The following is a 27,925-nucleotide window of genomic DNA, read 5'->3' as shown; positions in this document are numbered from 1 at the left end:
CAAATTTATATAAAAATGTGGTTTTTTTAAATGGAGCAAACCTCTGTCTGGTCAATTATATTATATATAACCAAAGGCCTTTACAATGGACAACAGAGAATAAAAGGAAAACTTTCCTCTAAGATCATACAAATGTTTATGACATAAAAAGAAATGTGCAATACAGTATTAAATTTTTTAATTGGAATGCATTCACAAACCTGAAATGGAGCTTCCTGGCTGCCAGTGCGTATTTGGCTCCCTGGTGGGTAATATGTAGATGTTTATCTGCTAGGAGTTCAACTATCGCTTCTGTGCAGATCAACGTGGAAGCCAATTAAGAATTGGCGATATAAATTTTCCTCTGGGCGTTGTATTGTCGTTTAGTCGTGTCCGACTCTTTGTGACCCCATGGACCAGAGCACACCAGGCATTCCTGTCTTCCACTGCCTCCCGCAGTTTGGTCAAACTCATGTTGGGAGCTTCAAGAACACTGTCCAACCATCTCGTCCTCTGTCGTCCCCTTCTCCTTGAGCCCTCCATCTTTCCCAGCATCAGGGTCTTTTCCAGGGAGTTTTCTCTTCTCATGAGGTGGCCCAAGTCTTGGAGCCTCAGCTTCAGGATCTGTCCTTCCAGTGAGCACTCAGGGCTGATTTCCTTCAGAATGGAGAGGTTTGATCTTCTTGCAGTCCACGGGACTCTCAAGAGCACCATAATTTAAAAGCATCAATTCTCTGGCCAGCCAGAGTATATTGAGAAGCAAAGCGGCTAGTAAGCCTGATCTTTAGTAAACTGTTGCAACAGGGTCCCCACTCACCACACGCAGGAGAGAGGAGAACCCCGAACAATGGTGCGCAAGCCGTGATATAGACTTTTGAAATTGCTCACAGTGTAGCCCAAGACACCCCCCCCCCGAAAAAACGACACATCATGCATACATCACAGAAGGAGGCGGTCTACAGCAGAAATCCTATCTGCCAGGATACCTAATAATGGTCACTGATTGCATTACCTGGGCAGCCTAACTATTCTTTTGTGATGGTTAATACTTTAGTTCCTGAGTCCAGGTCACAGGCTCACCCTATTCATACACAAATACGCCCTTAAAACAGGATTTGCAAGCAAAAAGACAATGGGAAGGAAGGTTTTCCTCATTTCCCTCCCTTACTGCAGAGGAATATTTGAGGTCATTGGGAGAGTCAAAATGGCTTCAGGATTGCTCTCCCATACTGTTTCAGACTCTTGGTTCATATATTTAGATATGTGTGCGTTTTTGAATATTTATTCTATATTTAAAATTCTTATAACACTGTGTTATGTGGATTAGTTATTTTCTCTTGCGGATTTTATGGTTGCAAACTGCCTTGGGCATTTTTTCAATGGAACGGTGGTGCAAACAGGTAACAAACAAAGGAAATCTAAATATACAAGCCACCTTTCTACTCTTCTCTGTTTCTCTCGAAAAGCACCTGACTGGCTCTGTGGAGAAACAAAGGCTTTTGACCTTACTCTGATCCGGCAAGGCTTTTCTCACGTTGAGTTCCCGATATCTCTTAATTGTTCGAACACAAATAAACCGAGAACCGCTTCCTTCCTTTTATTTGGTTATGTAATATCTCCTCCTCAGCCTTTCATTTGCCCAAATATTTGCAAACCCTTATCAGCTGGTGGATGACTGTAATTTCTTCAGCATGTAATTAATGCTTAACTCACCATTCATTGTTGTGAACCCCCTGCTAGGACTTCCTGGGAAACTTTTGTCGCTGGCTTCCAAAAGCCACAAGGGCAGGAGCGAGGGAGAGATAGCGTAAAATGTCTGGTAAATTTCCTACACTCTTGTCCAAAATTACTATGAAACGCTCCGTCTTGCCTTTCCCTTCTCTTGGCTGGCGACACCTGTTGGTGCGACGAGCCACTGGTTTGAATTGCTTAGAGTAGACCTACCCCCCTTCATGGATCACTGCCTTGCCGTGGCGAAGGGGCTTGAATAACTCAGAGAAGCTATGAGCTATGCCGTGCAGGGCCACCCAAGATGGACAGGTCATAGTGGAGAGTTTTGACCAAACGTGATCCACCTGGAGCAGGAACTGGCAAGCCACTCCAGTATCCCTGCCAAGAAAACTCCATGGACAAAGACAACAGGCATATAAAAGTTATGACGCTGGAAGATGAGCCCCTCAGGTCGGAAGGTGTCCAACATGCTACTGGGGAAGAGCGGAGGACAAGTACAAGTAGATCCAGAGCTGATGAAGCGGCTGGGCCAAAGCCGAAAGGACGCTCAGTTGCGGATATGCATGGAAGCGAAAGGAAAGTCCAATGCTGTAAAGAAAAATATTGCATAGGAACCTGGAATGTAAGAACCATGAACCTGGGTAAGTTGGATGTGGTCAAAAATGAGATGGCAAGAATAAATATTGACATCTTGGGCATCAGTGAACTAAAATGGACGGGAATGGGCGAATTCAGTTCGGATGACTATCATATCTACTACTGTGGACAAGAAACCCGTAAAAGAAATGGAGTGGCCCTCATAGTCAACAAAAGAGTGGCAAAAGCTGTACTGGGATGCAATCTCAAAAATGATAGAATGATCTCAATACGAATCCAAGGCAGACCTTTTAACATCACAGTAATCCAAGTTTATGCACCAACTACTGGTGCTGAAGAAACTGAAATTGACCAATTCTATGAAGACTTACAAGACATTATAGAAGTGACACCAAAGAAGGATGTTCTGCTCATAATAGGGGATTGGAATGCTAAAGTAGGGAGTCAAGAGATAAAAGGAACAACTGGCAAGTTTGGCCTTGGAGTTCAAAACGAAGCAGGGCAAAGGCTAATAGAGTTCTGTCAAGAGAACAAGCTGGTCATCACAAACACACTTTTCCAACAACACAAGAGACGACTCTACACATGGACATCACCAGATGGGCAGCATCGAAATCAGATTGATTATATTCTCTGCAGCCAAAGATGGAGAAGCTCTATACAGTCAGCAAAAACAAGACCTGGAGCTGACTGTGGCTCAGATCATCAGCTTCTTATAGCAAAATTCAAGCTTAAACTGAAGAAAGTAGGAAAAACCACTGGGCCGGTAAGATACAATCTAAGTCAAATCCCTTATGAATACACAGTGGAAGTGAGGAACAGGTTTAAGGATTTAGATTTGGTGGACAGAGTGCCTGAAGAACTATGGATGGAGGCTCGTAACATTATACAAGAGGCAGCAACTAAAACCATCCCAATGAAAAGGAAATGCAAGAAAGCAAAGTGGCTGTCCAACGAGGCCTTACAAATAGCGGGGGAGAGAAGGCAAGCAAAATGTGAGGGAGATAGTGAAAGATACAGGAAATTGAATGCAGATTTCCAAAAAATAGCAAGGAGAGACAAGAAGGCCTTCTTAAACGAGCAATGCAAAGAAATAGAGGAAAACAATAGAATGGGAAGAACCAGAGATCTGTTCAAGAAAATTGGAGATATGAAAGGAACATTTTGTACAAAGATTTCCATAATAAAAGACAAAAGTGGAAAGGACCTAACAGAAGCAGAAGACATCAAGAAGAGGTGGCAAGAATACACAGAGGAACTATACCAGAAAGAAATTGATGTCTCGTATCCCCCAGGTAGTGTGGTTGCTGACCTTGAGCCAGACATCCTGGAAAGTGAAGTCAAATGGGCCTTAGAAAGCATCGCTAATAACAAGGCCAGTGGAAGTGATGATATTCCAGCTGAATTATTTAAAATTTTAAAAGATGATGCTGTTAAGGTGCTACACTCAATATGCCAGCAAATTTGGAAAACTCAGCAGTGGCCAGAGGATTGGAGAAGATCAGTCTACATCCCAATCCCAAAGAAGGGAAGTGCCAAAGAATGCTCCAACTACCGCACAATTGCACTCATTTCACACGCTAGCAAGGTTATGCTTAAAATTCTACAAGGCAGGCTTAAGCAGTATGTGGACCGAGAACTCCCAGAAGTGCAAGCTGGATTTAGAAGAGGCAGAGGAACCAGAGACCAAATTGCAAACATGCGCTGGATTATGGAGAAAGCTAGAGAGTTCCAGAAAGACATCTACTTCTGCTTCATTGACTATGCAAAAGCCTTTGACTGTGTCGACCACAGCAAACTATGGCAAGTTCTTAAAGAAATGGGAGTGCCTGATCACCTCATCTGTCTCCTGAGAAATCTCTATGTGGGACAAGAAGCTACAGTTAGAACTGGATATGGAACAACTGATTGGTTCAAAATTGGGAAAGGAGTACGACAAGGCTGTATATTGTCCCCCTGCTTATTTAACTTATATGCAGAATTCATCATGCGAAAGGCTGGGCTGGATGAATCCAAGGCCGGAATTAAGATCGCCGGAAGAAATATCAACAACCTCAGATATGCAGATGACACCACCTTGATGGCAGAAAGTGAGGAGGAATTAAAGAACCTTTTAATGAGGGTGAAAGAGGAGAGCACAAAATATGGTCTGAAGCTCAACATCAAAAAAACGAAGATCATGGCCACTGGTCCCATCACCTCCTGGCAAATAGAAGGGGAAGAAATGGAGGCAGTGAGAGATTTTATTTTCTTGGGCTCCATGATCACTGCAGATGGTGACAGCAGTCACGAAATTAAAAGACGCCTGCTCCTTGGGAGAAAGGCGATGGCAAATCTAGACAACATCTTAAAAAGCAGAGACATCACCTTACCAACAAAGGTCCGTATAGTTAAAGCCATGGTTTTCCCAGTAGTGATGTATGGAAGTGAGAGCTGGACCATAAAGAAGGCTGATCGCCGAAGAATTGATGCTTTTGAATTATGGTGCTGGAGGAGACTCTTGAGAGTCCCATGGACTGCAAGAAGATCAAACACATCCATTCTTAAGGAAATCAGACCTGAGTGCTCACTGGAAGGACAGATCGTGAAGTTGAGGCTCCAATACTTTGGCCACCTCATGAGAAGAGAAGACTCCCTGGAAAAGACCCTGATGTTGGGAAAGATGGAGGGCACAAGGAGAAGGGGACGACAGAGGATGAGATGGTTGGATAGTGTTCTCGAAGCTACAAACATCAGCCTGACCAAACTGCGGGAGGCGGTGGAAGACAGGAGTGCCTGGCGTGCTCTGGTCCATGGGGTCACGAAGAGTCGGACACGACTAAACGACTAAACAACAACAACAACAAGACCTACCAAAATCAAAGGTACTTACTCGTCCCACAGATTTCAATGGCTGATGGAGATACTGGTGGTCCCCAGTTGTTGTTGAACTCCAACTCTCATCAGCCTGTTGTAAACAAAAATCTGCCCTTTCCCCTTATGGGGTATCCAAGAGAGAATAACAGAGGCCAACCAGAGAATATTGAGAAGCAAAGCAGCTAGTAAGCTTGATCTTTATTAAAACTGTTGCAACAGGGTGCTCCCCTCACCCGCAGGAGAGGAGGAGAACCCAGAACAATGGCACGCGAGGCCTTATAAAGACTTTTGAAATTGCCACCCTGTAGATCAAGACCACCCCCAGAAACATCATACATACATCACAGAAAGGGTGTAACCTAAGACCATCCCTCAGATACATCAAACCTACATCACAGAAAAGGCGGTCTAAAACAGAAATTTGAATGTTGTTTTTCTCCTGTCTGGCAGGTTACTTGATTGGATTGCCTGGGGAGCCTGGCCAGTCTTTTGTAATGATAAATACTTACCGTAGTTCCTGGGCCAGGTCACAGGCTCACACCCTATTAAAACACAGACATACCCTTAAGACAGGATTTGTGAAGGAAAAGACAATGGGGAGGCTTTTCCACTTTGACCTTGCAGAGAAAACATTTGCTCAGTTTAGGAATCAAAATGGCTTCAGGTCGATCTTCCTGTGCTGATCTATGTACGTGCGGTTATGAACATTACCATATATCGAAGACCTCAAAATTCCTATCACAAGCCCCAGCCAGCACAACCCAAAGTCAGGGATGATGGGATCTGTAGTCCAGAAACACCTGCAAGGCCACAACTTCCTCATCCCTGGTCCACATTCACACCATGCAATTAAAGCACTATGATAGCACTTTAAGCAGTCATGGCTTCCCATAAAGAATCATGGGAGCTGAGACTTTGGGGGAGGTCCCTATTCCCCTCCCTGGACTACAGTTCCCAGAGTTCCCTAGGAAGTGGGATTGATGGTTAAACGGCTCTGGGAATTGTAGTTCTGGGAGGGAAAGGGGGGCCTTGTAACTACTCTCAGCACCCTTAACCAACTACAGTTCCCAGAATTTTTTTTTGGGGGGGGGAGCTGTGACTGTTTAAAGTGGCATCATAATGCTTTAAATGGATCTAAGCATAGAATCGCGGGACGCGGGTGGCGCTGTGGTCCAAACCACTGAGCCTCTTGGGCTTGCTGATCAGAAGGTTGGTGGTTCGAAGGTTGGTGAGCTCCCATTGTTCGGTCCCAGCTCCTGCCCACCTAGCAGTTCGAAAGCACGCCAAAAAGTGCAAGTAGATAAATAGGTACCACTCCAGCGGGAAGGTAAATGGCGTTTCTGTGTGCTGCTCTGGTTTCGCCAGAAGCGGCTTAGTCATGCTGGCCACATGACCCGGAAAAACTGTCTGCGGACAAACGTCGGCTCCCTCGGCCAGTAAAGCGAGATGAGCGCTGCAACCCCAGAGTCGTCTGCGACTGGACTTGACCGTCAGGGGTCCCTTTACCTTTAGCTTTAAGCATAGAATCATAGAATGGTAAAGTTGGAAGGGACCTTATGGATCAACCCCCTGCAATGCAGGAATCGAAACTAAAGCATCCTTGAGAGGTGACCATCCAGCCTCTGCTTTAAAACCTCCAAGGAAGGAGAGTCCACCACCTCTCATAGGAGTTTGTTCCACTGTTGAACAGTTCTTGCTGTCAGAAAGTTCTTTCTCATGTTTAGTTGGGACCTCCTCTCTTGTGACTTGAAGCCGTTGTTTCATGTCCTACTCTCCAGAGCAGGAGAAAACAAGCTTGCTCCATCTTCTATGTGACAGCTCTTGAGATACAGCGGTACCTTGGTTCTCAAACTTAATCCGTTCCGGAAGTCTGTTCCAAAACCAAAGCATTCCAAAACCGAGGTACCACTGTACTGCAGTCACACAACCAATCAATCAGTAACTGAACTGGATTCCACACAGTCACAAAAACAAAACAAAAAGAGCTGCAAAAAAAAACCAACACAACCCAAAATAAACAGCAAAAACAGACAGACCTCAGCGTAATTCTCAAAACAGAAGCGTAACACTCAAAACGGAGCACTTTCGGCTTCCAAAAAAAGTTCGCAAACTGGAACACTTATTTCCGGGTTTGCAGTGTTTGGGTTCCAAGTTGTTTGAGTACCAAGGCATTTGAGACCCAAAGTACCACTGTATTTGAGTGCTAGGAGAGATGGAGGAAAACTTTTTCCTAATCACTTCTTCCGTGGCCACGCCCAATTTCACAAAGCAGGGTTTGTTTCTTGCACTGAAATTTCCAGTAACATTTTAATGGGAGATGCTTCCACTAATACATATAGCTGAAGTCAGCTTAGACTTACATGCTCTTGTCCTAGTTCATACAGACAGTGCTTTTTTCTATAAAAAATGTTTAGGGGTACTATTGCTTCTGTCTGAGACTCAGGAAACAAGGGGAAAGAAAAGGAAGCCGCCATCGGGGGTAGCAACCGAACTGACAATTCACCGTGCTAGAGAAGAAACTTGTTGTTGTTGTTTAGTCGTTTAGTCGTGTCCGACTCTTTGTGACCCCATGGACCAGAGCACGCCAGGCACTCTTGTCTTCCACTGCCTCCCGCAGTTTGGTCAGACTCATGCTGGTAGCTTCGAGAATGCTGTCTAACCATCTTGTCCTCTGTCGTCCCCTTCTCCTTGTGCCCTCCATCTTTCCCAGCATCAGGGTCTTTTCCAGGGAGTCTTCTCTTCTCATGAGGTGGCCAAAGTATTGGAGCCTCAGCTTCACGATCTGTCCTTCCAGTGAGCACTCAGGGCTGATTTCCTTAAGAATAGATACATTTGATCTTCTTGCAGTCCATGGGACTCTCAGGAGTCTCCTCCAGCACCACAGTTCAAAAGCATCAATTCTTCGGCGATCAGCCTTCTTTATGGTCCAGCTCTCACTTCCATACATCACTACTGGGAAAACCATGGCTTTTACTATACGGACCTTTGTTGGCAAGGTGATGTCTCTGCTTTTTAAGATGTTGTCTGGGTTTGCCATCGCCTTTCTCCCAAGGAGCAGGCGTCTTTTAATTTCGTGACTGCTGTCACCATCTGCAGTGATCATAGAGCCCAAGAAAGTAAAATCTCTCACTGCCTCCATTTCTTCCCCTTCTATTTGCCAGGAGATGATGGGCCCAGTGGCCATGATCTTCGTTTTTTTGATGTTGAGCTTCAGACCATAAGAGAAGAAACTAACATTTTTTAAAATTTTAATTTCTTCTCCCGTTAGATTCACAAAATGTTTAGGGGGTATGCGTACCCCTGTGTGCCCCCCAGAAAAAAGCGCTGCATACAGATGTCATTTCCAGTTCTCCTATTGCAGGTGTGAAAAGGATTTGTTGGAGAAGAAGATTAAATGTTCCCCGCAGATCACATGCCTGAAAATAACACACACACACACACACTCCCGTTCAAAAAGGCCAGCACAGACGTTCCAGTTTATCAGCTAGCGGGCGGAACGTTTACCCACAAATGTTTGAAAACAAGAGCGCATCTGTGGCCTTTATTTAGACAGCGATTTTCTTTCAGCATAGCTTCGCCCTTGCTCCTGTAATTTCTCATCACCGCCAGGGCTCCGCAGTCTCTAATACGGGAACAATCGAGATATTCTCTGTGTATTTACAAAGCTGGCCAAGATTGATAATGAAGAATTGGCCGGGCTGAAACGAGAGCCACGTGAACGGGCTCCGCAAGGTGGGGTGTTGCTGGAGGAGGGAACGAGACAGCTTGAAAACCCTTTTTATAGAGGAGTGTTTGTCCAAAAGGCACGGGAAATCACATTGGCTTGTATTGTTATTTGGCTTCCTGGCGCTTGGGTCCCTCGCTGTGATGGTCTCTTTGGGAAAATCCACTTAAAGGTGTGCAAGAATGGGAGACGTGGGAACAATTGGGCCCAAATTGGAAAGGATAAACTTCAACACATTGTGTGTGTAGAGAGAGAAAGAGAGAGAGGTTTCCTAGCTCCAGGTCACAGCCGCAGGATTAGGTCAGCTCCAGCTATTTTGATGCCCTGGGCGAAAATCAATCGCGGGGTGTCGGGTCGCGTGGAGAGAATGCCTGCATGTGTAAGGCTCCCACATGGGTAGGCTTGAAACGCACACACACCTACGGCCAATCAACACATGGAAGTGAAGGGTGGGGCATGGAAACACGGCCACAGTGCCCCCTCTAACACTGTCCAACGGTAGGGCCTGTTCAGTTTCTGTTAATTGATTCTCATGGGAAACTTGCAGATTCTGGCTTCACACAATTAACTCAAGGCAGTGTCAATTTACTCTTGGCAGAAAGCCCAGGTCTGCTTGACCTAGAAACTACTTACTCTGATTGGTTAACGACCAGCACTCAACTCTGTTATCTAGGGATTGCTAGCACAGTTTGGTGTGAGGTGTGTTAGGAGTTGGAGTAGAAGTGCTGTGTATGGTTTTGAGAGAGAGAGAGAGAAAGGATTTATTTTGCTTTGATTTGTATGCAGAAACTCTGCTGGTTTTATTTTTCCTCTTTTAATAAATCCTGTAAATAGTTATTCTGAGTCTAGCTGACTAGCCATTACCGCCGCAACTAGCTTCCTCGCTGTGCAGGAAAACTCTGCTACGTTTGGGCTAAAGCCAATAGGGCTATGCCTGATACTTCAAAGTTCCATGAGGGCCGGCCCAAGGCAATTTGCTGCCTGCAAGATGGTACCCAAACCCACCTGCCTCCCATTCCCCATATAGAATATGACTTTGGCATTGGCAATAGAATAGTGTCCTCCAGCCCTCCAGGCTAGTTTGGCAGGTGCAGGACGGACCATGTGTTCACACAGTTCTTTTCTTCCAGCAGAGTGCTCTTGTGTTCGAATTCTGCTTGCGGGTTTCTCGCAGGCATCTGGTTGGCCACTGCAAGAACAGGATGCTGGACTAGGTGGGCCCTTGGCCTGATCCAGCGGGCTTTTCTTATGTTGGACTCATGTTCCACTTGTGGGATTCTTACAGGCTGAGAAACTGCTATATTCCGGAGGTCACAGCAGGTATCTAAACACAGACAAAGCATGCGTCTTGATCTCAGGAGCCGTTGCGCCAAATTTGATGGAGGAAACTGAAGAGGCGTCCAAATCAGCCGAGTCCGCCATTTTGCCCCTCAAACGTAGACAAAAGCCTGTCCAATTTATGCCAAATATGGTGGAGGTATCTTAAGCGGTGTCTGGATGTATACAGACAAATGATTTTACTAAAATATATAGCAAGTAACAACAACAACAACAACAACAATTTATTATTTATTATTTATACCCCGCCCATCTGGCTGGGTTTCCCCAGCAACTCTGGGTGGCTTCCAACAAAATATTAAAATACAATAGTCCGTCAAACATTAAAAGCTTCCCTAAATAGGGCTGCCTTCAGATGTCTTCTAAAAGTCTGGTAGTTGTTTTTCTCTTTGACATCTGGTGGGAGGGCATTCCACAGGGCGGGTGCCACTACCGAGAAGGCCCTCTGCCTGGTTCCCTGTAACTTGGCTTCTTGCAGTGAGGGAACCACCAGAAGGCCCTCAGAGCTGGACCTCAGTGTCCAGGCTGAACGATGGGGGTGGAGACCCTCCTTCAGGTATACTGGACTGAGGCCGTTTAGGGCTTTAAAGGTCAGTACCAACACCTTGAATTGTGCTCGGAAACGTACTGGGAGCCAATGAAGATCTTTCAGGACCGGTGTCATATGGTCTTGGCAGCCGCTCCCAGTCACCAGTCTAGCTGCCGCATTCTGGCTTAGTTGTAATTTCTGGGTCACCTTCAAAGGTAGCCCCACGTAGAGTGCATTGCAGTAAGTGGGAGATAACCAAAGCATGCACCACTCTGGCGAGTCAGTCTTTGGTCAGGTAGGGTCTCAGCCTGCATACCAGATGGAGCTGGTAAATAAATAAATTTCTTAATTCAATGTTAAGAAAAAACAAATACAAAAGCACTCCGCACCTCCTTGAAAACCTGTGGTTACATTTGGCAAGGGTTGGATGTTCTTGCAAAAAGTGTCCTGGGTCCCAGAGTTCATTGAGGTGAAGCAGGGATAAGCGCCAGGGACCATTTTAAGGGTGCTCCTGACTTGTGCTACTAAGGCCTGCCTCGCTCTCGACCTTTGCACGGTCTCTCGCGGTCCGCTGCCTTGTGTCTCAGGGCGGAAAGGCCAGTCCTGAGACGACTCTGGTCCCGTGTTCATCCAACAACCTCATTCACCCCATCTACAGTAAACAGTAATCAACCATTATGGCAATAAATAAACCTTGAATTATTAAGCTCAGGCAATGTGTGATGGCGCAAGTGCGGCCATCCCCACAGCAGACAAACACCTGACAGTCTCTTTCCCTCTCTCTCTCTCTGTTTAACCTTTCTGGCAGCTGCCCAGTGACATCACCACACTCAGAGTTTCACTGCCTTTCCCGCTAGCGGCTGCCAATCAAGCAGGCTGCTGGGGATTGGGCAATGCTGAGCATGCTGATGACATCATATCAACAGTGAAAGGGCTGTAGCTGAGTGGCAGTGCAGCTGCCTTGCATGCAGAACGTCCTAGTTTCTACCTCCAACATCTCCAGGTAGGTGTGGGGAAGTCTCCTGGCTGCCAGTCAGTGTACCAGGCATGGCCAAAGTTGGCCCTCCAGCTGTTTTGGGACTACAATTCCCATCATCCCTGACCACTGGTCCTGATAGCTAGGGATGATGGGAGTTGTAGTCCCAAAACAGCTGGAGGGCCAAGTTTGGCCATGCCTGGTAGGCAGTACTGAGCCTTGGAAAAAGGCAGCTCCATTTGCTTGGGGAAGGGCCATAGCCCAGTGCTAGAGCAGCTGCCCTGCATGTAGAAGTTTCTGTTGACATGCAGAGGGCCGGGAGGCCAGCTGGCTAGCCCTGGCTGAGCCGTCTCCTTCCAGCGGCCCAGTGCAAAGACCATCACCTCTGCTCCGACAGAAATCAGCGACCAGGGCTTACTCAGCCAGGGCACACTATCAGCAGATCGAACTGTGCACACAGAATAGGCGTGAGGCTTGTGGAAGCATACTACAACTATAGATTTATTAATCATAAACCAGGACAAAGAAACATGTCATCTCTCTCCCTCGTCGTCTCAGAGGGAACAGTTAAAAGCAAAAGCTATAAGTTCCCATCATACTGTGCTGGAATGTAAACAGACATGTGACACGTTAACAATCCCATGCCTGTTCCTTAAGGTGGAACGGAATTCTCAACAGTCTCCAGGGTCAATCAGACGCAGAATGCAACATCGGGCCAAAGATTCCTGCATTGTAGGGGTTGGACAAGATGACCCTTGCGGTCCCTCTACAATTCTATGATTCTAAAGACACCAGCCTCCATTGATTTTCATGCCAACGCCAGGAACCCCTGGAGTTTCCCGCCTCTCAGAGATTAGGGTAGCATGTAACGATATGTTTACTGGCCAAACTCTCAGTGTCAAAAAGCCACATTTTGTTCTGTTTTGGCCAGGGAACTGGAAGCTCCTCCAAAGCACCTTGTCCCCGTTCTGCTATCCAAACACACAGCAGGTGAGGGTGGCGAGTTTCGTGGGTTCTGGCCAACCTGCCTGCGATGACTTCATCCGGGTGGCATGGAGTACCTGGGGGCTGCTCTCGGTGGCTGCTAGAAAGCCCTCGAAGCGCAGAAAAGAAGAACAGTTCTAGCTCTGTCTTTGTGGGGCACCCTGGAGTTTGCTTGAACATCTGAAAGCTTCCTGCAGGCCTTAACAAACAAGGGCAGTTTTAAATGTTCTGAACCAGTGCACCCAGCAGTCCTAGGTCCGACCTGCACGCAAATTGCTGGGGAAAGCAAGGCTAGATTCCAGCTGCCTTTTCATAGTCCAAGATCAAAGCAGACTGATTTTTTTCCCTGGCAGACCCCCTAAACTTCCTAAGACTCAAAAACTCTAATGCAAAAGCACCCTCTGTTTCCCAGACAGTTCCTCCTCCTATTATTATTATTATTATTATTATTATTATTATTATTATTAGTATTATTATTATTATTATTATTATTATTATTACTGGACTAATTCTAGCTTATTCAGCATCTTTCTTTCCCTTTTTCCTTCTCAAAAACACATTATATTTACTTTAAATATGCTAGGTGGACCTTTGGTCTGATCAGTATTGGTACTGACCTTTAAAGCCCTAAACTGCTTCATCCCTGTGTACCTGAAGGAGCGTCTCCACCCCCATCATCAAGCCCTGACACTGAGGTCCATGTCCAATGACCTTCTGGTGCTTTCCTCACTGCGAGAAGTAAAGCTACAGAGAACCAGGCAGAGGGCCTTCTCGGTAGTGGCACCCTCCCTTCAGATGTCAAGGAAATAAACAACTATCTGACTTTTAGAAGACATCTGAAGGCAGCCCTGAACAGGGAATTAAAAAAAGAATATGTTTGAGGGTTTTTGTGTTTTAATCTTTTGTTGGGTGCCGCCCAGAGAGGCTGGGGAAACCCAGTCAGAAGGGAGGCATATAAATAATAAAACTATCATCATCATCATCATCATCCAGCAAGGCTCTTCTTCTTAAAGGTAAAGGGGCCCCTGACCATTAGGTCCAGTCGTGGCCGACTCTGGGGTTGCGGCGCTCATCTCGCTTTATTGGCCGAGGGAGCCGGCGTACAGCTTCCGGGTCATGTGGCCAGCATGACTAAGCCACTTCTGGCGAAACCAGAGCAGCGCACGGAAACGGCGTTTACCTTCCCGCCAGAATGGTACCTATTTATCTACTTGCACTTTGACATGCTTTTGAACTGCTAGGTTGGCAGGAGCAGGGACCGAGCAACGGAAGCTCACCCCGTCGCAGGGATTCGAACCGCCGACCTTCTGATCGGCAAGCCCTAGGCTCTGTGGTTTAACTCACAATGCCACCCGCGTCCCCTCTTCTTCTTAGGTTCTTATATTTCCTGTGCTCCACAAACTATGGGAAGTCCTGGGATATCTTGAGAGGGTCAGTTTCATAAAGGAAGGGATGTGGCCGTCTTGTACACCAGGTTAAGAGGCAAGCTGGCAGCTTGGCAGACAGGATCAATTCGTCAACAAAGAAGACTGGAGATTTGTCTCATACTTATTCGAGTGGCTTTACATGTGGGAAGCCTGATCCATACCTGAGTTTTTAAAAGAAGCAGCTTGCTCTCCACAGTAGGAACCTGTGTTTCCTTTAAGAAGCTATACCAGGGGGTCAGCAAACTTTTCCAGCAGGGGGCTGGTCCACTGTCCCTCAGACCTTGTGGGGGGCTGGACTATATTTTTTTTGGGGGGGGGGATGAACGAATTCCTATGCCCCACAAATAACCAGAGATGCATTTTAAATAAAAGGACACATTCTACTCATGTAAAAACACGCTGATTCCCAGACCGTCCGGGGGCCAGATTTAAAAGGCGATTGGACCGGATCCGGCCCCCGGGCTTTAGTTTGCCTACCCATGGGCTATACTCTCTGCCTGCATATGATGAATCTGGCAGCAGCCACGTAGCCCACAGGAAAAGGCCCGCTGCACATTCTCAGAGGCACTCTTTACTAATAAGTCCATGAAGCGCTGGGGGAATTCCATGCTCAAAAAGCAGTTCTTGGCTCAACGGGTTAAATCCCGCCTTGGCAGGCATGGAAACCTTTCGTATCACGGGACTGCCAAATCCCAAATTGGAAGCATCCCTGGGGATGACCTGCTGCTATTTTGAGCAACAAGGTGTGGGGAGGAGAGATAAGCCCCTTTCTTCTTACCGTCTTACATAACCTTTTCCCTTAAAAGCTGACACCAGAAACGAACTCATTAAGAAGTGTGCCCCAGTGTCCGACTGACTCGCCTGTCGGAAACACTTTGCTAATGGCCGGGGTGAAGTTTTCCTCCCAGCAAATCCACCTTTTGGAGAATGCCAGCTGCCCAGCTCGTGGTACCCGTTTGGCCGGCAGATTGGAAAATGATGTACGTGTTAAGTGCTAAGAATGCCGGGAAGGAGGCGAACGCAGGCTGTGCCACCCTCCATGCTTAACAGGAAGTTCTGGCAAAGATTTTTACTCTTGAGTGCCCTTCACATGAGCAGAGTCTAGGGCCACATTTGCACCGTACAGTCATACCTCATGTTACGTTTGCTTCAGGTTGAGCGTTTTCAGGTTGCGTCGCGCAGCGACCCGGAAGTACCGGAAAGGGTTACTTCCGGGTTTCGCTGTTCGTGTATGCACAGATGCGCAAAATGACATCATGCGCAGATGCGGCGAATGGCGACCTGCACACGCACAGACACGGGTTGCGTTCCTTTCAGGCTGCGAACGGGCCTCTGGAACGGATCCTGTTCACAACCAGAGGTACCACTGTACACTTAAAGCACGGCTATATCACTTTAAACAGGCGTGGCTTCCCCCACAGAATTCTGGGAGATGTAGTTTAAGGGAGTTGTTAGGAGCCCCCCCTTCTCCTCACAGAGCTCTAGTTCCCAGAATTCCCTGGGAAGAGGGATTGACTGTGAAGCCACTCTGAGGAATTGTAGCTCTGTGAGGGGGATGGGGGACATTTTCAGCACCCTGGACAAAACTACACTTCCCATGATTCTTTGGGGGGGGGGAACCATGATGGCTTCAACTGGTATTGTAGTGATTTCAATGTATGGTGAGGGTCGGTAGGAACTCAGGACACCAAGCCAAATAAACACATTTTTAGATGCTGTTTTGCCTGATCCATGCGTATTTTTGCAATGCCATTTCCCCTAATATAAAGTACTTTTGTATGTTATTTTCATATGTGTGTGTGCAATGCACATTTTCTATGAATTTCTATGCACATCTATGCATATATATACAGTGGTACCTCGGGTTACATACACTTCAGGTTACAGACGCTTCAGGTTACAGACTCCACTAACCCAGAAATAGTACCTCGGGTTAAGAACTTTGCTTCAGGATGAGAACAGAAATCACGCAGCAGCGGCGCAGCGGCAGTGGGAGGCCCCCTTAGCTAAAGCGGTGCTTCAGGTTAAGAACAGTTTCAGGTTAAGAACGGACCTCCGGAACGAATTAAGTTCTTAACCTGAGGTACCACTGTGTGTGTGTGTGTGTGTGTGTGTGTGTGTGTGTGTGTGTGTGTATCTATGCATTTTAGCACATTTTCCTATGGTATATGTAATTTTGAGCACATTTCCTTGACTGGAGAAGGGAATTGCAAAATTCCGAGACATGCAAATTTCAAAGGATGGTTGTGTTTCAGTTCTTATCTTGTCTATGACCAATGTGAATTAGGCAGGTTCACCTTTAAAGGCAAACTGAGTCAAATCCAGAGGGAGGGAGGCAGCCCAGGGATGAGTTTCCAGGCAGCTGAATAGATTTTCTGGACAGAAGAGAGAGTTTTAATGATAAGGGTAACGATACGAGATGGACCGTAAAGCCGGGATTAATTTATTTTCTTATTGGAGCCAAGAAAATGTGGAAAGAAGGTGGGTGAAGGCAGTTCAGTAGATTATGGGATCTCTTGCTAACGATGCAGAGCCTATGTCATGGGTAGGCAAACTAAGGCCTGGGGGCCGGATGTGGCCCATTCACCTTCTCAATCCGGCCTGCGGACGGTCCAGGATTCAGTGTGTTTTTACATGAGTAGAATGTGTCCTTTTATTTAAAATGCATCTCTGGGTTATTTGTGGGGCATAGGAATTCGTTCATCCCCCCCCCCCAAAATATAGTTTGGTCCCCCACAAGGTCTGAGGGACAGTGGACCGGCCCCCTGCTGAAAAAGTTTGCTGACCACTGCTATGTGGAGCAACCAAGGCTGGTTGGCTAGGTTATTCTTATCCTTTACAGTGGTACCTCGGGTTACATACGCTTCAGGTTACAGACTCCGCTAACCCAGAAATAGTGCTTCAGGTTAAGAACTTTGCTTCAGGATGAGAACAGAAATCGTGCTCCGGCGGCGCGGCAGCAGCAGGAGGCCCCATTAGCTAAAGTGGTGCTTCAGGTTAAGAACAGTTTCAGGTTAAGTACGGACCTGTGGAACGAATTAAGTACTTAACCCGAGGAACCACTGTATTTTCTTCCTTTTATTTGCACCCCACCTTTTTCTCCAATGAGCTTGAGGTGGTCTCATGGTTCTCCCTCTCCTTCTCTTCCCCACAACATCCCTGTGAGGAAGGTTAGACTGAGAGGCAGCGACCGGCTTTTGAGGTCACACCCAGTGAGCTTCAGAGCCGAGAGCTCAAGGGTCTGGGACATAGCTGTCAACTTACAGATTTGAAAATAAGGGACCAGCAGCCTCAAAAATAAGGGATCAGCAGCCAAAATAAGGGATTTTCCAAGCACAGGTATGTTCAACTTCTGAGCCCCTCTGAGCCAAAGGCAGAAAGCCCAGCCAGCAGCCAAACCTCAAGCGGTGGTTCCCACAGCGCAGCAACCTGGCAAAGGGGATGTAGCAAGGAAAACCACCATCACCTCTCTGCTGGGAAGCGCTGAGCAAAGGCGAGTCCCCAGGCAATGCGGCCGATTTGATCGGCACAAGGCATGCAAGCTCCACCCCCCAGTCGTTCTTAGACTCCTTATTGGGTGAGCAACACTGCCAAGCAACACAGTTGGAGCCTCCCTCCTCCCTGGCCGGCAGGGAGGGAGGGAGAGGAGCGGCTTCCTTTGAAACCCGGGAAATTTAAGGGACACCATCAATAAGGGACAGCAGCACTGGGATAAGGGACTTTCCCGCCAAATAAGGGACGGTTGACAGCTATGGTCTGGGATGCTCTTGATACGGCAGCCGTACCTGACAGTTGGCATCACTGTAAACGGGTCTCACCTTTTGGGAACCTGGCTGCTTTTAAACATGCAAATGTGCTTCTTTCTCCCCTCCCGGCCCCAGGTTCAAAGCGGCACCCCCACCCCCACTCCTCATCTCCAAGCCGCCCTTGAAAACCACCAGGCCACATCGAAATGAACCATTTTGCGTTCTGCTTCGTCACCCAGCAACAATCGCAGAGGGCCATAACAAAAAATAAATCTGCAATTCAGTCAGAGGAGCTAAAAGAAGCATTTAGCAATTTTGATAATACCCGTCTTGTTGGGGAAACGTTGGTGCACAAAAACATCTCCCTCAAGAAAAGGCCGCTGCTGCCTGCCTGCCTGCCTCCTCTCTCTCTCCATCAAGGCGCCTTCGTACTTACGGAAAAGCAATCCCATTTCCTCTCCCCTTCCACTCCAACCGAAGCAATTAGCAGCCTTGTTTCTTCCCTCTGCTATTTTCACAGCAGCCACGCTTCAATTAAAAGCTGCTGCCAAGGGGAAAGAAGTGGGAGGGAGACAAAAAATAAAAATAAAAAAAATCACCGCAAATGTATGAGCAAAAAATAGTGTTATGAGCTATTAAGATAACAAAGGAAGTGGCTCTGTGCCAGATACCAACTGGCTGGGGCTCCTCGCTCAACTCTCCAGTTGTTGGAAAAACAAAGGCAGAGTTGAGAGGTTTGAGTTATGTGAGCTTTTAGAAGGTAGAAGCTGGAAGGAGCAGGCTGGGAAGCCAGAGAGACAGAGCAATGCTGGATTTCTGTTTGAATCCAAGGCTGTGAACCCCTCCATCGTAGGCTCAGCTTGTATATATGTGTAAATGAACATTATATCATAAAGACACCAGTCAACGCTGTACCTTGTTGCAAAGGAAACACAAACCCTGGGCAAGCACCTGAAGAAGAAGAAGAAGAGTTTGGATTTGATATCCCGCCTTTCACTCCCTTTAAGGAGTCTCAAAGCGGCTAACATTCTCCTTTCCCTTCCTCCCCCACAACAAACACTCTGTGAGGTGAGTGGGGCTGAGAGACTTCAGAGAAGTGTGACTGGCCCAAGGTCACCCAGCAGCTGCATGTGGAGGAGCGGGGAAGCGAACCCGGTTCCCCAGATTATGAGACTACCGCTCTTAACCACTACACCACACTGGCTCTCTGAAACCTGTGGGATCTTGCACCGCTTGGAGATTGGGGTGGCATGCAACAATGATTGCCCCAGGAGAACAGGGTTCAAATCTCCACTCAGTCATGAAGCTCCCTGGAAGACCTTGGGCCAATCACCACATCTTAGTCTAACCTGCCTCACAGGGTTGTTGTGAGAAGTGGGGAGGAAGAGAACCATGTATATCACACAGTGCCGGATTTACATACAGTGGTACCTCGGGTTACATACGCTTCAGGTTACATACACTTCAGGTTACAGACTCCGCTAACCCAGAAATAGTGCTTCAGGTTAAGAATTTTGCTTCAGGATGAGAACAGAAATTGGGCTCTGGCGGTGCGGCAGCAGCAGGAGGCCCCATTAGCTAAAGTGGTGCTTCAGGTTAAGAACAGTTTCAGGTTAAGAACGGACCTCCGGAACGAATTAAGTACTTAACCTGAGGTACCACTGTATAAGCTAAACAAGCTATAGCTTAGGGCCCCACTCTCTTGGGGGCCCCAAAAAAATTTAAAGGGGAAAAAACCTGGATGTACATTTCCAAAATATAAGATAAAAAACAAATAAAATAAAACCTACATACAGTGTTTTGTGTTGTGTCGGCTCCTATGATGTAAGTAATGGGCCCCGCCTGCTAGCCTGCTCCCATGGACTGGTTGCAGGGCAACATGTGCAAATGGCTTTAGATACTTATTAGGTCCCTAAATTACCATATAGCATATATTCAACACACAAAAAAGCGACAATTTGTTACATATAAAGGCTGGGGCCCTAAGCTATATAGTGGTGCCTCGCAAGACGAAATTAATTCGTTCCGCTAGTTTTGTCGTCTTGCGATTTTTTTCGTCTTGCGAAGCACGGTGTCGGGAAAGTTTTGGGAAAGCTTCAAAAATCACCAAAGTCTTTAAAAACTTCAAAAAAGGCTACCACACCGCATTCTATGAGTTGCTCCTTGAAGTCAAGTTGCAACTGTTAAGAAAAAGGAAACAAACTTGCAAGACGTTTCCGTCTTGCGAAGCAAGCCCATAGGGAAAATCGTCTTGCGAAGCAGCTCAAAAAACCAAAAACCCTTTCATCTTGCGAGTTTTTTGTCTTGCGAGGCATTCGTCTTGCGAGGTACCACTGTAGCTTGTTTAGCTTATACGTAAATCTGGCACTGGGCTTCCCCCATCTGGGAGCTGCCAGTCTGAAACTTTTCTCTTTTTTAGTCTGAAACATCTGGAAGGCACCAGGTTGAAGAAGCCTGTTGCCCCCTAGCACTGTGGTGGAATAAATCTAAGGAATGAGAAGCAGAGAGCATGTCTTCATCACAACATCCTGCACTAAACGCTTTGATTTTTTTTATATATGAGATGAAAACTCACCTGTTAAAACAATATTGGTTTCAGTTACAGGCGGCTGGCAGTGCAGATCAAAGGGGATCAACATTCTTGCATTAAAGGCAGTCGGATGTAGCAATCAGCCTTCAACCCACTGATTAGGGCTGGGCGATATCTGGCTTTCAACATCGTGATATATTCCCAGCTAACCATCATGATATACCGATAAATCACGATGTCTGAAATAAGGATGGAGCGATGTAGAGGCACTGCCTAGCTTCACGGTTTTTCCTGCATTGTGATTTTTGCATAGCACGCTCTCTCTCTCTCTCTCTCACACACACACGATTCACAATATATCTCCAGGTCAACAACGATGAAATCAATATCACGAGATGGACTTGAAACCGATTTAGGACGATATATTGATATATCGCCCAGCCCTACCACTGATGCATTGTGCCACAGGGATGCATGCATGTACTTTGCTAAAACAGAGCGAGCGGATATTCTGGAAGTGACTTCCTGTGCTGTCCCACTAAGAGGTGGGGAGCCTGAGTTCCTGGCCCTGAATGTGGCCCTCCAAGGCTCTCTCTGGCCCTCAGAACCCACCCCACCTCACCCTCCCTGCCCACACCTCTCATAAACCTTGCTTTGCCCTCTCTGGAAGTGTCTTTGCCCAGCTGGAATATGCCCCTGCCTTCTGATAATGCTGCTTTTTGCTTGCCTGGACAAAGGACAGAAGCAGCGATCATGTGCAGAAACTGCCCTGCTGTACAAAAACAAGCTTAGCATTTGTCTGGCCCTGTCCATGACTGGCTTGCTCTCCCCACCCCTGAAGGCTGCCCTCCCCAGGAATGCAGACTTTGGGCTGAGCAAGGTTCCCACCCCGGTTGTATCCTCTACCAATGGCCCAGAGTGCATGTGGGGACGCCGCGAGACTGTCGAGCCCAGCTCCAGGTCTCTTCTGCAGGCCAGATGGCGATCTGATGAAGAGAACCTCCTTTGGGGAAAGTTGCATTTACATTTTTGGCACCTGCTCCAGAGCAACAGCCTGTCTGCTGGGGCAAATGAGGACTGCGGTGGAAACAGGGAACACCTCCAACATCTGGGGAACGAGTCGGGAGTGTACACCTTGCATGGTGACAATGTGCCCTCGAGTGCTCGATGGAGGTGCCTTTGGGGGATGGTGCTGTACACATGATGTCATCTCTGATTCGTCCCTGTCTTTAGGTTTGTCAATCTAAAGCATAATTTTTTCCATCAGGCTGCCTCACTGGGAGAGACAGGAGCTCACTGTTGTGGATAGATAGATAGATAGATAGATAGATAGATAGATAGATAGATAGATAGATGATAGATACTGTACTTTTCAGTGTATAAGACTAGGTTTTTTTCTTCACAAATTATGCCAAAAAGTGGGGGTCGTCTTATACAGTGGTACCTCGGGTTAAGAACTTAATTCCTTCTGGAGGTCCGTTCTTAACCTGAAACTGTTCTTAACCTGACGCACCACTTTAGCTAATGGGGCCTCCTGCTGCCGCCATGTCGCCGCCACACGATTTCTGTTCTCATCCTGAAGCAAAGTTCTTAGCGAAGTCTGTAACCTGAAGTGTCTGTAACCCAAGATACCAATGTACATGGATAGTGCATAGGGCGGACGTTTGATTGGTTGCTGCCGTGGCTGTCACTGGCCATTGGGCGTGTTATTGGTTGCTGCATCAATGGCTGGTGTTGATTGGCTGATGCTGCGGCAATTAGGCAGGCGATTGGCAGCTTTTGCCACGAGGGGAGAGACAAGAGGCAGATTTTTGGATGCGTGCGGGTGAGAGGTTTCTGGCAATCCCCCTAAAAAAAAGCTCGGCAACCCTGTGTAATCCCCCCCCCAAAGAAGCTCAACAACTCTTGGCAATCTCCCCCCATTTTCTTAAATTTGAGTCCCCCAAAATAGGGGGCATCTTATACATGGGGGCGTCTTACAGATGGAAAAGTACGGTAGATAGATAAATTTTGATAATGTGCAGAGTAACAGCTAAGTAACTCTTCTAGATGATTGGCGGCTATTTTAGGCTGCATCAACAGCAGCATAGCATCCAACTCAAGGGAAATCATAGTACCGCTCTATTCTGCCTTGGTCAGACCACACCTGGAGCACTGTGTCCAGTTCTGGGCACCACAATTTTAGAAGGATGTTGAGAAGCTAGAAGGTGGGTAGAGGAGGGCAACTAAGATGATCAAGGTCTGGAAACCAAGCCAAATGAGGAACAGTTGAAAGAGTTGGGTATGTTTAGCGTGGAAAAGAGGCTATATGATAGCCATCTCCCAATATCTCAAGGGCTGTCCCATGGAACATGGAGCAGACTTGTTTTCTCCTGCTCTGGAGGGTAGGACTCGAACCAGTGGCTTGAAGCTTCAAGAAAGGAGATTCCGACTAAACATCAGGAAGAACTTCTGATAGTAAGAGCTGTTCAACAGTGGAATGGTCTCCCTCGGAGGTTGTGGACTCTCCTTCCTGGAAACTTGGTGTTCTCAGGGTGCCAAACTGCACCCACTGCAAAATTCTGGAAACAACGCATCTGTGAGCCTGTATCTTGGTTTTCCATTGTGCCTTCCTGCATACCCACTTGTACTGCCAAGGCCTTTTACACCCACCTGACCCGTCTCTCTCCCAACCTCCCAATCTCAGTGAGGTGGATTCTGTTTGGCATTCAGGCCTTCTCTGTTTCCCCCGTACTTCATGTACCTCTTCAGTCCCTCTGTGGGCTTTGGTCGGGCTCAGAATGGAACATACACTTATCACTTGCCTTATCACTTGCCTGGAATCCTTGAGTACCCCGAGTGCTTACGGAGAAAGCTCTTCTATTCCCACCAAATCAAGCTAATGGCATTAGAGGGACATTCTGTGATGAAGCTCTGCACTGATATCCTGGGGTGTGTGGGATGCACTGCACGTAGAGAATGCGTAGTTCTTGCAAAAAGGGTGAGAGAGAGTGTGTTTACTCTGGCTGCATTTGTGTGGCAGGTTTATATGTGTGTTTGTGTTTGTGTGTGTGTGTATAAAAAAACACACATTTTTATTAGTTTTTTAAACATATCATTTCCAACATAACTTCTTAACATAACTTCTTATCTTATACAATATCTTAGACTTCCGTCAACAACCTCTGAAGATTTTCCGTTCTTTATCACTTATTCTGCATTTCTTATTTTCTCTATTACTTTTAATTATAATTAACTAATAATTCTCTTCATACTCTTCCTTGCAATATTTCACACAGTCCTCCTTATAGAACTACTTGCCATTCTACTAGCGTAATCTGTTTATTACAGATGAGAACAGAAATTGCGCGGCGGCAGCGGGAGGCCCCATTAGCTAAAGTGGTACCTCAGGTTAAGAACAGTTTCAGATTAAGAACGGACCTCTGAAACAAATTAAGTTCTTAACCCAGGGGTCTGCAACCCGTGGCTCCGGAGCCGCATGTGGCTCTTTTACACCTTTGCCGCGGCTCCGGGGCGGATACTAGCAAGGGGAGGAGGCGCATTGTGCGCCCCGACACTCCCCACTGTGGTGGGCACTGTACTGGCTGTGACGTCGCATGGGGGCAGTGCATGCGTTAGTCATGCACCGTCCCGACATCACCTTCCCGCCCGCCCGCCCGCTACATTGTAAGGGGCATGTAAGCTGGTCACTGCATTGAAAGGGGGCATGTACGCTGGTCACTGTTTTGAAGGGGAGTGAAGAACACACACACACAAAAAGGTAACTTGTTAATTTAACGTTTATTTCTATGAGGAGGAGTAATTCTGAGGGGTCAAACAAAGAAATAATAATAAAAAGTGACAAAAAGGTTATTTTTATAATGACGAAGTTTTGCGGCTCCTAGTTTTTTTTTCCTTCGGAAACAGGTCCAAGTGGCTCTTTTGGTCTTAAAGGTTGCAGACCCCTGTCTTAACCCGAGGTACCACTGTACAGGGATAAAAATGTCAAGCAGCTGCAAGGAGGATTGGGCCCTTCTGCTTCTATCTTCCTTAAACAGAGTTCCTGAGCCGCTGCCCCCCCCCCCCAATCCAGCAGCCATGCATGTGCCAAAGGAGCTGATATTCGCAGCGGAAATACAAATTCCCCAATGGGCTTTAATCACCGTCGCCAAGAGAACATTGGCTAATGGCTGCTTAATGGGATCGTACCAGCAGCCTCCTCTCCATTTTCACAAGGGGGGACACGCACAGACACATCTGCCAGCGTTGCGGAAAGGAACTGGAAGTCCTCGGTGGGATGGAAATGTTCTCCGTCTGGCTCCTCGCTGACGCCCCCCCCCCTTGTCTCCAGCATAGGAGGCATGCTCAGGATCGCTTCCCGGCGATTAAGGCCGATCACCTACCGGCGTGCATATTTGCACCATCACAACACGCGGCACCGCATCCCCTGGCAGAGCAGCGCTCTGCACGTGAGCCCAGAGAGCTTTGCAACGCCAGCACAGCCCTGTGGGCAAAGCGAACGGTATGATGAGCCATGTGCCAAAAGTGGCCTGCGATGGCTGCGACTTCGGGAGCGTGGTGTTATAGATGTGGGTAAAATGTATAAGCGCTGGGGGTTTTGGTTAACGGGGATGTGCATTGAAATGCAGGGTCACTGTGGTGTAGTGGTTAAGAACGGTGGACTCGTAATCTGGCGAACCGGGTTCGATTCCCCGCTCCTCCACATGCAGCTGCTGGGTGACCTTGGGCTAGTCACACTTCTCCTAAGTCTCTCAGCCTCACTCACCTCACAGGAGAGCATTTCAGGTGAGCCAGATGGTGATGCTGCGGAACGGCTACATCCAGTGACAAGACTTTTCCATGGCATAAAGCCATGGGAACATAAGAGGAGGCCTTCAGAATCAGGCCAGAAACCACAAGGGAGACCCACATGCAGGATCTGAGATATCTACTGAGAGCCAGTGTGGTGTAGTGGTTAAGAGCAGTGGACTCGTAATCTGGTGAACCGGGTTCGATTCCCCACTCCTCCACATGCAGCTGCTGGGTGACCTTGGGCCAGTCACACTTCTCTGAAGTCTCTCAGCCCCACTCACCTCACAGAGTGTCTGTTGTGGGGGAGGAAGGGAAAGGAGAAGCCGCTTTGAGACTCCTTCGGATAGTGATAAAGCGGGATATCAAATCCAAACTCCTCCTCCTCCTCCTCTTCTTTGCCAGGCAGGGGATTCAGAAAATTCCTGGGCTTGCTTATGCAAACCAGCCTGTCCCAGTTGGGCCATTAAGGGAACAAGGATGGGCCACTGAGGAGAGGAATCCGTTAGCCTACGAGTTGAGATGTTACGAAAGTGATGGGGTCTGTGATTGAGGGGAAAGAAAAAGGGAGCTTTGAAGCAGGGTTTTCTGGGATAGAGAGGGAGGAAGAAGTGCTGAGATCCATCTTGGAGAAGGAGAAGTTTTCCTGTACTGCTGTGGGCCATGCTGTAAGGTCTGGACTCCCTCCAGACCTTACAGTGTGGTGTAGTGGTTAAGAGTGGTAGACTCGTAATCTGGGGAACCGGGTTCGCATCTCCGCTCCTCCACCTGCAGCTGCTGGGTGACCTTGGGCCAGTCACACTTCTCTGAAGTCTCTCAGCCCCACTCACCTCACAGAGTGTTTGTTGTGGGGGAGGAAGGGAAAGGAGACTGTTAGCCGCTTTGAGACTCCTTCGGGTAGTGATAAAGCAGGATATCAAATCCAAACTCTTCTTCTTCTTCTCTGTGCAGACTGAAGGTGTAAATAGGCGAATAAACTGTATTTCTTAAAGCACAGCAGTCTCTGCTATGTCATCTCTTCTCCAAAGGGACTCAGATGCTGCGTGTGTGCCCCATGAGCTCTGTGAAAGGAATTAGGGGTCTCTCTCCTAACAACTCCCAGCACCCTTCGCAGATGACAGCTCCCAGAATTCTTTGGGGGAAACCGTGACTGTTAGAAAGTGGTATCATAGCGCTTTCATTATCTGAATAGGCACCTGCTCAATCTGGCAGAACCCCGTCTCTCCCTCGTGATGGTTCTGAAACTTTTAACCGGACGTGGGACTGGGCAGCCCATCGGATGGAGGACTCTGATAGCCCTCTGGCAACTAGGACCCACGGGCAACCAATGAGGGACCAAAGATGAGAGCCCTCTGTGGCGAGTGATGAAAGATGATGCAGCTAAATCTGAAGCGAGGACAATTCGGGAATCATGTTGAGTGGAAGAAAGAAGGAAGAGGATGGGTTAAATGCAGCCCACAGATCCCAGAGGGGGAGAACAGAACAAGATCTCCAGGAACAGCGTGGGAAGGGGATCAATATCTGGGCGCATGAGAGGCCTTTGAAGTGGGTGCGCATGAGTTCAAGAGGTGAGGAAGAGGAACACCTACTCTCACTTCCTTGAGATTTGCTATGCAACTGGAAGAAATATCGCTATTTCTGCCCTATCACAGCAGAAGCATAAAGGCAGGCTTGGTCGCAGAAATCTTAATTCACCGATGGATCCAATTTGCAAATGAATTTTAAAAATATTCCCAAGGGGGAAAGCAGTCTTGGTTTATTTATTTTTTTCCTTAGGCGATAGACAAATTGGAATCAACAGATCCAGCCATCCGTTTATCATCATCATTAATTCTGTTGGGAGCCACCCAGAGTGGCTAGGAAAACCCAACCAGATGGGTGGGGTATTATTATTAATAATAATAATAATAATAATAATAATAATAATAATAATAATAATAATAATTGAACATACTGCCCCCCCATTTTATCCTCACCACAGCCCTGTGAGATAGGTTTGGCTGGGAGTGAGCAACTAGCCCAAGGGGATTCGAACCCTGACCTCCCAGTTCCCAGGGCGGAAACTGTAGCTTGTTAAGGGTGCTGAGAACTGAAGCTTTGTGAGGGGTGAGCTACGGTTCCCTGGATTCTTCAGGGGGGTACCAAGGGCTTTAGATGTGTGCTGTGGCTACGGCACCACTGGGGAAATTCTGAGGGCAGCGCCTGCCTTTCTTTCCTTAAATGTTCCCATTCCCTGCCTTCCTTCGTTTCTAAAATCGGCAGCATCAAAATAGGACACCTCCTCTCGGTTTGTTTTTATCCCCTTTGTTTGTGCCCCTGGTTAGTGGACAGTGGGAAACTGTGTCCCAGACTCACAGAGGTCCCTGTCTCTGGGTTTGAAAAGCCAGGCCAAGAACGACGTCATCTGAGCCTCTGGCCTGCGATGCTGGATTGACTTGACATACCAAGTTTTTCACATTCCTGGGGCCATGCAAGACTCAAGAAAAAAGGAACATACTCCCTTCCGAGCAGGAACCTTGGCTGACTCTTCTCCCAGAGCTGCTATAAAGGCCACTTCTCACCGGCTTTCCTTCGGTCAACAAGAAAAACAGCTGAATAAATACCCAACATACCATGCATTCAGATACAAATGTTCTGGAACAAGATGGGTTGCTAATCCAGCAGGGAGGTAGCTGGTACCCTGGGCAAGGGGACAGTCTGAAGTTTACATTGCATCCATT

Source organism: Podarcis muralis, chromosome 14 (assembly GCF_964188315.1).
Source record: "Podarcis muralis chromosome 14, rPodMur119.hap1.1, whole genome shotgun sequence".
NCBI classification, from domain to species: Eukaryota; Metazoa; Chordata; class Lepidosauria; order Squamata; family Lacertidae; genus Podarcis; species Podarcis muralis.
The sequence above is the reverse complement of the archived record's forward strand: the minus strand, read 5'-3'. Positions refer to the sequence as shown.